This window comes from Hyla sarda, unplaced genomic scaffold, assembly GCF_029499605.1.
Source record: "Hyla sarda isolate aHylSar1 unplaced genomic scaffold, aHylSar1.hap1 scaffold_1229, whole genome shotgun sequence".
Lineage (NCBI taxonomy): Eukaryota > Metazoa > Chordata > Amphibia > Anura > Hylidae > Hyla > Hyla sarda.
In genome coordinates this window covers 49,938-59,149 of record NW_026607850.1, presented here as the reverse complement: position 1 = coordinate 59,149, position 9,212 = coordinate 49,938, and the positions used below count along the sequence as shown (strand labels likewise).

The 9,212-nt window shown below is 43.5% G+C and overlaps 1 non-coding gene and 2 pseudogenes across 1 annotated transcript; all 3 read right to left on the bottom strand.

Annotated features, from left to right (window-relative positions):
* Positions 1–391: 391 nt before the first annotated feature.
* LOC130303503 (U2 spliceosomal RNA) lies at positions 392–598 on the bottom strand (annotated as a pseudogene).
* Positions 599–5,624: 5,026 nt separating this feature from the next.
* LOC130303507 (U2 spliceosomal RNA) lies at positions 5,625–5,757 on the bottom strand (annotated as a pseudogene).
* A 2,094-nt stretch (positions 5,758–7,851) lies between these two features.
* On the bottom strand, positions 7,852–8,042 carry LOC130303481 (U2 spliceosomal RNA). Its single transcript, XR_008853542.1, has one exon. It is a non-coding gene; the product is annotated as a U2 spliceosomal RNA (small nuclear RNA).
* Positions 8,043–9,212: the final 1,170 nt, after the last annotated feature.

Below are 9,212 nucleotides of genomic sequence, written 5' to 3'. Positions count from 1 at the left end.
ACCAGGGAATTAAGGGGTAGGGGTGTGGCGCGATATTGGGGAAGGGATGAGATTTTATATTTCTTCATAAGCATTAATCTTATTTTGTCAATTAGGAACATTCAGCACCCACCCGCTATCAAGGCAGCTGCCTATCATGTCATGCCCTACCTGCACAGGTGTGCTGGCTACTCAAATGATCCAATTAAGGAGGCCATTTAGTCAGCAGCAGCAGAAGTCCTGTGCCTGGACGCTCCAACAGCGGCCAGACACAAGCAGAAGCAGAAGCAGCAGCAGCACCACCTTTTGTTTTTTGGCTGCAGCAGCAGCAAGGCCCACAGGGCTGGCTAGCTGGCTAGCCAGCAAGCAGGTAGCAATGAAAGTAGGAATCTTTCTTTTTAACCCTGTAAGGGGGTGGTGCACTGTACCCGAAGATACTGCCATATCGGGTCAATGCATAGGGCGACGGAAGCAAGCTTCGAAATCGGCCCCCGTTCTCAAAAATCCATTTAATATATGGTCCCCAGATAGGGGACGTATCAGATATTAAACTGATAAGAACAGATTTTTTTTTTTTTAACTTGACTACCCTTACGGGGGCAACTTTATTAAAAATTAAATAATGTTAACAAAGTTGTGCAAATATGTCAATAAATACAGTTACATATAAATAACATATTTACAACATATTAAAACATAAAATGGGCACTTTGTGGCTTTACAAGATAGAATTCCATTCTTTTAAAAACCATTTTCTAGATAAAAGCGGAAATCTCTTCTTGTCTAAAAGATAGTACTGGTACATTTCATAAAAACAGATAGATAAAATGTCCTTCACAGATAAAACCTCATGCTTGAACAATAAAATATTCCTGGCCTTCCACAGAGCTGCCTTCACACAGTTTATGATCTTCCATGCAATAGTCTCTTGAGTCCGTGTTGGGCATTCCAGGCAACCATAAAAAACCACTGCAATATTTAAGTCTTTTAGTCCAGTTATCCTTTTTACCAGAGGGAGTATCTTTGTCCATATTTTCTGCGAGTAAAAACAAGTCCATATTAGATGGTGCACGGTCTCCTCTTGTCGGCATCCCTCCCTCGGGCAGGTTGCAGAGTTGGATAATCCTCTTCGGTGCTGGAATGCCCGGCATGGAAGACACTCGTGTGCGCAGCTCCAGGCCAGGTCCTTCTGTGAATTAAAAAGATAATTAATACTCAACATCTTCCAAATCTGTATACACTTCTGTTCGTTAAAATTTTTGATGGGAGTCACGGTACTGGTTTCTTTTATTTCCTTTAGTAGTTTTTTGCTATTGCACAGATCCTGAACACTTTTACCTTTAAAATTATATAAGTTTAAAATTTTTCCTAAAATCATGTATTGAGGGGGTAAATTCAAAGAATAAGGGCAACTTAAAACTGTAGAAAACCAGCCGTTCCTCCGCATAAAATAACCAGTATTAAAACGAACAAAATAAGACCAGTAGCTATCTTTAAAAACAGTAGTAAAACACATGCTAAAAAACTTTATTAAAAGGAAAGCTTTAAAATCTGGAAAATCCTTACCGCCCCTGGAGTTCGGTTTTATCACAATTTGTCTCTTTAATTTTTCGCTCTTAGAACTCCAAAAGAAAGTAAAACAAGCTTTTGTTATTTTCTTTAGAACCATTTCGGGGGGTGGGAAAAACCAGACTTAAATACAATAAAATAGGTAAAAGCACCATTTTTGTAATTAAAACCTTCCCTTCCATTGTAAGTTCTCGCATGTTCCACATACATATTTTCTTATTTATTTTTTGAGCCACCAAGTCCCAGCTATTAAAACCATTATTAGACTCGTCAAAGGAGACACCTAAAATCTGCACCGACTCAGACACAGGGACGGGCACATCATACAAAGGCATTCCGCCTATGTTTAAAATGTTACTTTTGTTAAAATTGACTTTAAAACCGGAGGCACAATTAAAATATTGAATCTGTTTTAGCGTCTTCTGAAGCGATGGGGTGTCCCTGCAAAACACCGCAACATCGTCCATGTACCCCACTACCTTCGCCTCTAGTCCCCCTCCTCCTGGCAGGGGGACTCCATGGATCTGCTTATCCTTTCGTATTGTACATAAAAGAGGCTCTATTGCGCAAATGAAGAGTAGTGGGGACAAGGGACACCCCTGCTTCACTCCGGAATTTAAAATCACGCCCTGTGTCTTAAAACCATTTACTAAAATTTTACTAGTACAGTTATCATAAAAAGCTCTAAGAGACAATAAAAAGCCATCAGGTATACCCATTTTCTCTAAAACCTTAAAAAGATAAAAATGTGACACCCTGTCGAAAGCTTTTTCAAAATCTATGGATAAAACCGCCAGCTTTCCTTTTCTTAATTTGGTGTCGCTAATTACATCCTTTAAAAGGTTTAGGTTCTCCCATAAACTCCTCCCAGGCACCCCACAGACTTGGTTTGTATGAATTATTTTATGGATTACGTTCTTTAAGCGGTTAGCACACAGTTTCGCCATTATTTTATAGTCGCAGTTCAGAAGGGTGATTGGTCTCCAGTTTTTGAGTTCCGACCGGTCTCCCTTTTTGAATAGCAGGGAGACATCACCCTTCTTCCATGAGCCTGGGAGGATTTTAGACTTAAAGACTTCGGTAAAAAGGGAGAACAAATCTTCTTTTAAAATACCATAAAAAGTAACATAAAATTCAATGGGTATACCATCCGGCCCAGGCACTTTACCTGTTTTAAAACTCTTGACGGTCTCTAAAATCTCCTGCTCTGAAATATTCTGCAATAAAAAAGACTGTGAGACAGGATCTAAAAAATTGGTGATCTCCTTTAACGAATCATTCATAAAACATTCATCAATGTGTTTTACATTAAAAAGATCCGCATAAAACTCTTGCACCTTTTTTAAAATACCCTGTACATCATTCACTCCTTCAATGTTTTCTATTAACCTTCTATTTTCATGTATTTTCTTAAAAAAATACCTGGAGCAGGTCTCGTTTTCCTCAAGATGCTGTATTCGAGACCTAAAGATAATTTCTTTTCCTTTCTGCTCCAGGCACTTAGTTATTTCTTTTTTAAGATCATGTACCTCCTTCTCCACCTCCATCCCATGTGCTCTGAATTTGTACAGGGTTTGCAGACGAGTATTTAGGATATTATAAAATTCACGTTTTTCTTTAGCTTTCCTAACCCCAACACGGATAAAAAATTCTTTTATTTTTAGTTTCATTTTTTCCCACCAGATACTGGTGGGAGTGTTGGGGTCTTTTACTCGTCTGCATTCCTTGTAAAAGGTGATAAAATCTGATAAAACCTGCGAATCTTCTAAAAGGGACACGTTTAACTTCCAGGCATTCCTACCAGTTCTCCTTTTAAAATCACTTTTAACTTTAAAATACAATAATTTATGGTCAGAAAAAACATTGGTAAAAAGATCACAGTTAAAAGGCAGTACTTGATAAGAACAAAAAATAAAATCTATCCTGGAGCTACAGCTTGCATTGCTCCAGGTAACACCGTCTTCCTCTGGTACGTTAAAATTACATTTTTTAAAAACATCAGTGAGATTAAAATCTAAAATCAAGTTTTTTAACATAAAAGACGTCTTATCATAGTTCCTACTCCCTGCGTTCGAAAAACGGCGTTCTCCCCTTAAAATACAATTAAAATCACCTGATAAAACAAGAGGACTAGAATTGTTAATAAAAAGGGGTAAAATCTCCAACATTTTTATTCTTTCATTCTTATCAGGAGAACCATAAAAATTTAAAAACTGCCATTTAATACCATTAATAAAAGCGCTGACCAATAAAATTCTGCCTGGTAAAATTTCGTTAAAACTCTCAATTAAAACGTTCCCTTTAAAAAGTATGGCGACCCCTGCTGATCTGGACTCATTTGATCCAGACCAGACTGATGGACCGTGCACCCAATCATCTTCATATTCTTTATAATTTAATCTGTGCGGGATGCCACATTCCTGCAGGAAAAGGACGGAAGCAGCAAAAACCGACAAGTAATTAAATAGGGCAACCCTTCTTACTCTGGCGCTCACACTTCTCACGTTCAAGGACAGACCGGACAACTCAGCCATGGGAATGTACAAGAAAACGTCTTACACCTCTGATTCCCCCTCCGAAGCCTCATACCCCCCAAAATCTGACTCAACTGTACGCATAGAGGAAGCAGGAGAGGAGGCACCATCACTCAGCCGACCCCCCTCCTCCATCATGATTGAGGCATAGTTGTTCTCGGGCATCCTGGCAATCAGGGCTCCAGACTCATTGGGTTCTTCCACCTCTTGCCCCTCCATAGGGGTCGGGTGTTCACTTAGTTCCGTCTCTGGTACCTCAGAGACGGTCACCCCTGAAACCTCCTCCTGGCAGGGAGGAGGGGGGGTATCCCCTATGGGGACCTGTGGAGGAACGTCACTTGGGTTCCCTGCATCCGCAGGTACTTCCATCGGCTCCCCCTGGACCGCCTCCGAATAGAGTCTTCTGGAGCCCCTCCGCCTTTTAACCTTCACCTCTCCACCCGGATCATCGCTCTCAGGGGGACCCTGAGCCAGAGGTTGCTGAGGAGCGGATTCGGCCGCCGTCCGCTCCTCTCTTAACCCAGCATGCTCCTGGGGGCCAGTTTTTTCACCACTTGCACGTTTTTTGGCCATCCTCTGCTCTTTAGGGTCCCCTCCTTTTGCCTGAGGGGGGTCTTTCTCCTTCTCCATCTCACCGCTTACCTCTTGTGGGGGGTAATCACTGGCTCTGCTTGCCTCGGCTGGTGTCCCGGTTGCTGTCCTTGCTGCCTCCAGGGTTGCCACTGCTGCTCCGTCCTATGTCTGTGGGGACAAGAGGAGAAAAGGTGACCGAATTGTTGACAGAAATTGCACCTCCCTCCTCTTGTGCATTTCTCTGTCTCGTGCTGTGTGCTACCACATTTTTTGCATGTACTTTCACAGTTTTCTTTTGTGTGTCCATATCTGTGACACTTCCTGCAGTAGCTTGGCATCCCCGCATAAAAGAGGTCGCCATACATATTATTTATTTTAAAACGAGCTGGTGGTAGTTGTATTCCCCCTGGCAATCTGGCATCTTTTTTGCATGTAACCTGAAATCTCCACTTAGATGTCCAGATGCCACAGCTGTTCATTATTTTTCCTCTGCACTCAACCTTACTAAAATAGACTTGTAAAAACAACTCAACATCGTGTAGGTTGGCGAAAGGGGAATACATCTTTACTACCACCAGCTTAATATCGTCTAGAACATGCTCAATAATCCGGACACCCTGAAGCTTTTTGTCTTTACTCGCAGCAGCTCTGGTAACAAAATCTCTGTGGATGCCATTTTGTGTGAACGTCACATCAAAAATTTTACACTTCGGGTAGTCCTGGATTGCCAATATCTCGCCCTTCTGTATTCCGAAAACTCCTCCGAGTACGTCCTCTACTACGAATTTTAAATCGTCCGCCCTTTTGGTATCATCCGTGAGAATGACTCTCACGGTGTTTTTGATCCTTGCGTATGCCGGCACAGAACCTGGATCCGGATCATCATCCATGGTTCTAACCTCTCTCCACCCGAAGGTCTTGAGAGGCGATCGCTACTCGTTACCCTGGGACTAGGCCCTCTCCCCAATAGCAACAAGTGGGTGAAGCCCAGGCAATAAACCTGGGCGATCCCACAAGGCCGAGGAGAGGGGTACCCGAGTACCTTCTGACCAGATCTCCTGTATTACTACACTTGATCTTAGCCAAAAGGCCGAGAAGCGATAACCGTGAAAGGGGCGGGCCCAACAAGGTGCCCTTCATGGGCACTATCACTGCTTGCTGTCAGGGAGGCTGCCAGACAATTTTCCATGCACACTCTGGGCTGGGGGGCAGTCAACCACCAGTACACACAGCAGAACCTAAACCCATACCATTATTGCTAAGCAGCAAGACAGGGGCCCATTGCACTCCCACGGGGCCTTTTTAAATGCAATCCATAACCCGGATTTGCCAGGAACCCTTCTTACTCCTCCTACTTGCATGTGACACTGGGCTTAGGATCTGCATAGGAAACACACACACAAGCACACACCTACCTTTGTTGCCTGCAGATGCCTCCTTGGCTGTCCCCAAACGGTATCAAACCAACACCCACGGGAAGCTGTAAGCATAGAGGACATGCCTGCACCCCATTGGACTTACCTGTGTGGGTTAAACCCGGGTTATTTGACAACCTATGGCGGTGATGGTTCTGCTCAGGCAGAGCAGTGCTGATGCTCCTCATAAAGCTGTCGCTGCTGTGAAGGTTCTAGGTGACATCACAAATCCCTATGGTTACATACACAACAAAGCTGGGTTGTTGTTGTTTACACTCTGCAAGGCCTGTGGAAGTGAGTGACATCATAGCACTGTAGTTCTGAGGGTTCTAGATGGATGCAACAATCTCCTGTTGCTTCTATGAAGGCCATAATAGACGACATCACCAAACAGCTCCATAGTCACATACACAGCAAAGGAGAGATGTTGTTTACACCTAGTGATGTCAGTGGTATTGAGTGACATCACAGCACAGTGCTAAGGCTCCTGGGCCTGGACACAGCAGCGGCTGCAATATCTCAACGGAGAATACGTTTATATATATATGTGTGTGTGTGCGCGTATATATATATATATATATATATATATATATATATATATATATATATTTCTCCGCCGAAATCACTTTTAAACCCATTTCCACCTTTTTTTCCCTTCTCTTCCTCTTACTTTTTTTTCACGTTTTTTTTACGTTTTTCTCCTTTTCGCCTCTTTTCTGGGCGTATTATTCTTCTTTTTCTTCTTTTTTTTCGTCTAATGCATACCCCATCAGTGCAGCAATGCTTATTCAATACCGCCAGCAGATGGAGACACTGGGGGATAATTTTCTAAGGATTTATACAGATTTTTCCTGTCTGAATTTGTCGCACAGAAAGTTGCAGGCCAAATATGTGTGACATTTCTGCGACTTTAGCTTCTAGAGCATTTTTACAACATTATACATAGGTGCTGAATACATAAAAAGCGACTGTTCAGCGACAGACAAGTCGCATCGGCTGAAAGTAGGCCAGAATGTCAGTCCATGTTGGAGCAGGTTTAGATACAGTCTAAAGTATAGATCTCAAAGTCTGTGCACAGAATTTAGCAAGGGCCTCACACCTTCTGATGCATCAGGTAGGTGCACAATAGCATAGCCTAACCCTCTGTACTTTGGTCTATATTGATGCGGGACATAGACAGCCAGCTGATGACCAATCCATTAGTGCAATGGATGGCTGGAAGCATTTGTCTTTGCCTTTGCAATACCACAGAAGCAATGCATGGTCAATGTACAGCAATGACACACCTGTGTGAACAGCCAGGAGACCCCCCCCCCCCATGTTATGTTACATAGTTACATAGTTAGTACGGTCGAAAAAAGACATATGTCCATCAAGTTCAACCAGGGAATTAAGGGGTAGGGGTGTGGCGCGATATTGGGGAAGGGATGAGATTTTATATTTCTTCATAAGCATTAATCTTATTTTGTCAATTAGGAACATTCAGCACCCACCCGCTATCAAGGCAGCTGCCTATCATGTCATGCCCTACCTGCACAGGTGTGCTGGCTACTCAAATGATCCAATTAAGGAGGCCATTTAGTCAGCAGCAGCAGAAGTCCTGTGCCTGGACGCTCCAACAGCGGCCAGACACAAGCAGAAGCAGAAGCAGCAGAAGCAGCAGCAGCACCACCTTTTGTTTTTTGGCTGCAGCAGCAGCAAGGCCCACAGGGCTGGCTAGCTGGCTAGCCAGCAAGCAGGTAGCAATGAAAGTAGGAATCTTTCTTTTTAACCCTGTAAGGGGGTGGTGCACTGTACCCGAAGATACTGCCATATCGGGTCAATGCATAGGGCGACGGAAGCAAGCTTCGAAATCGGCCCCCGTTCTCAAAAATCCATTTAATATATGGTCCCCAGATAGGGGACGTATCAGATATTAAACTGATAAGAACAGATACTACACTTGATCTTAGCCAAAAGGCCGAGAAGCGATAACCGTGAAAGGGGCGGGCCCAACAAGGTGCCCTTCATGGGCACTATCACTGCTTGCTGTCAGGGAGGCTGCCAGACAATTTTCCATGCACACTCTGGGCTGGGGGGGCAGTCAACCACCAGTACACACAGCAGAACCTAAACCCATACCATTATTGCTAAGCAGCAAGACAGGGGCCCATTGCACTCCCACGGGGCCTTTTTAAATGCAATCCATAACCCGGATTTGCCAGGAACCCTTCTTACTCCTCCTACTTGCATGTGACACTGGGCTTAGGATCTGCATAGGAAACACACACACAAGCACACACCTACCTTTGTTGCCTGCAGATGCCTCCTTGGCTGTCCCCAAACGGTATCAAACCAACACCCACGGGAAGCTGTAAGCATAGAGGACATGCCTGCACCCCATTGGACTTACCTGTGTGGGTTAAACCCGGGTTATTTGACAACCTATGGCGGTGATGGTTCTGCTCAGGCAGAGCAGTGCTGATGCTCCTCATAAAGCTGTCGCTGCTGTTAATGTTCTAGGTGACATCACAAATCCCTATGGTTACATACACAACAAAGCTGGGTTGTTGTTGTTTACACTCTGCAAGGCCTGTGGAAGTGAGTGACATCATAGCACTGTAGTTCTGAGGGTTCTAGATGGATGCAACAATCTCCTGTTGCTTCTATGAAGGCCATAATAGACGACATCACCAAACAGCTCCATAGTCACATACACAGCAAAGGAGAGATGTTGTTTACACCTAGTGATGTCAGTGGTATTGAGTGACATCACAGCACAGTGCTAAGGCTCCTGGGCCTGGACACAGCAGCGGCTGCAATATCTCAACGGAGAATACGTTTATATATATGTGTGTGTGTGCGCGTATATATATATATATATATATATATATATATATATATATTTCTCCGCCGAAATCACTTTTAAACCCATTTCCACCTTTTTTTCCCTTCTCTTCCTCTTACTTTTTTTTCACGTTTTTTTACGTTTTTCTCCTTTTCGCCTCTTTTCTGGGCGTATTATTCTTCTTTTTCTTCTTTTTTTTCGTCTAATGCATACCCCATCAGTGCAGCAATGCTTATTCAATACCGCCAGCAGATGGAGACACTGGGGGATAATTTTCTAAGGATTTATACTGATTTTTCCTGTCTGAATTTGTCG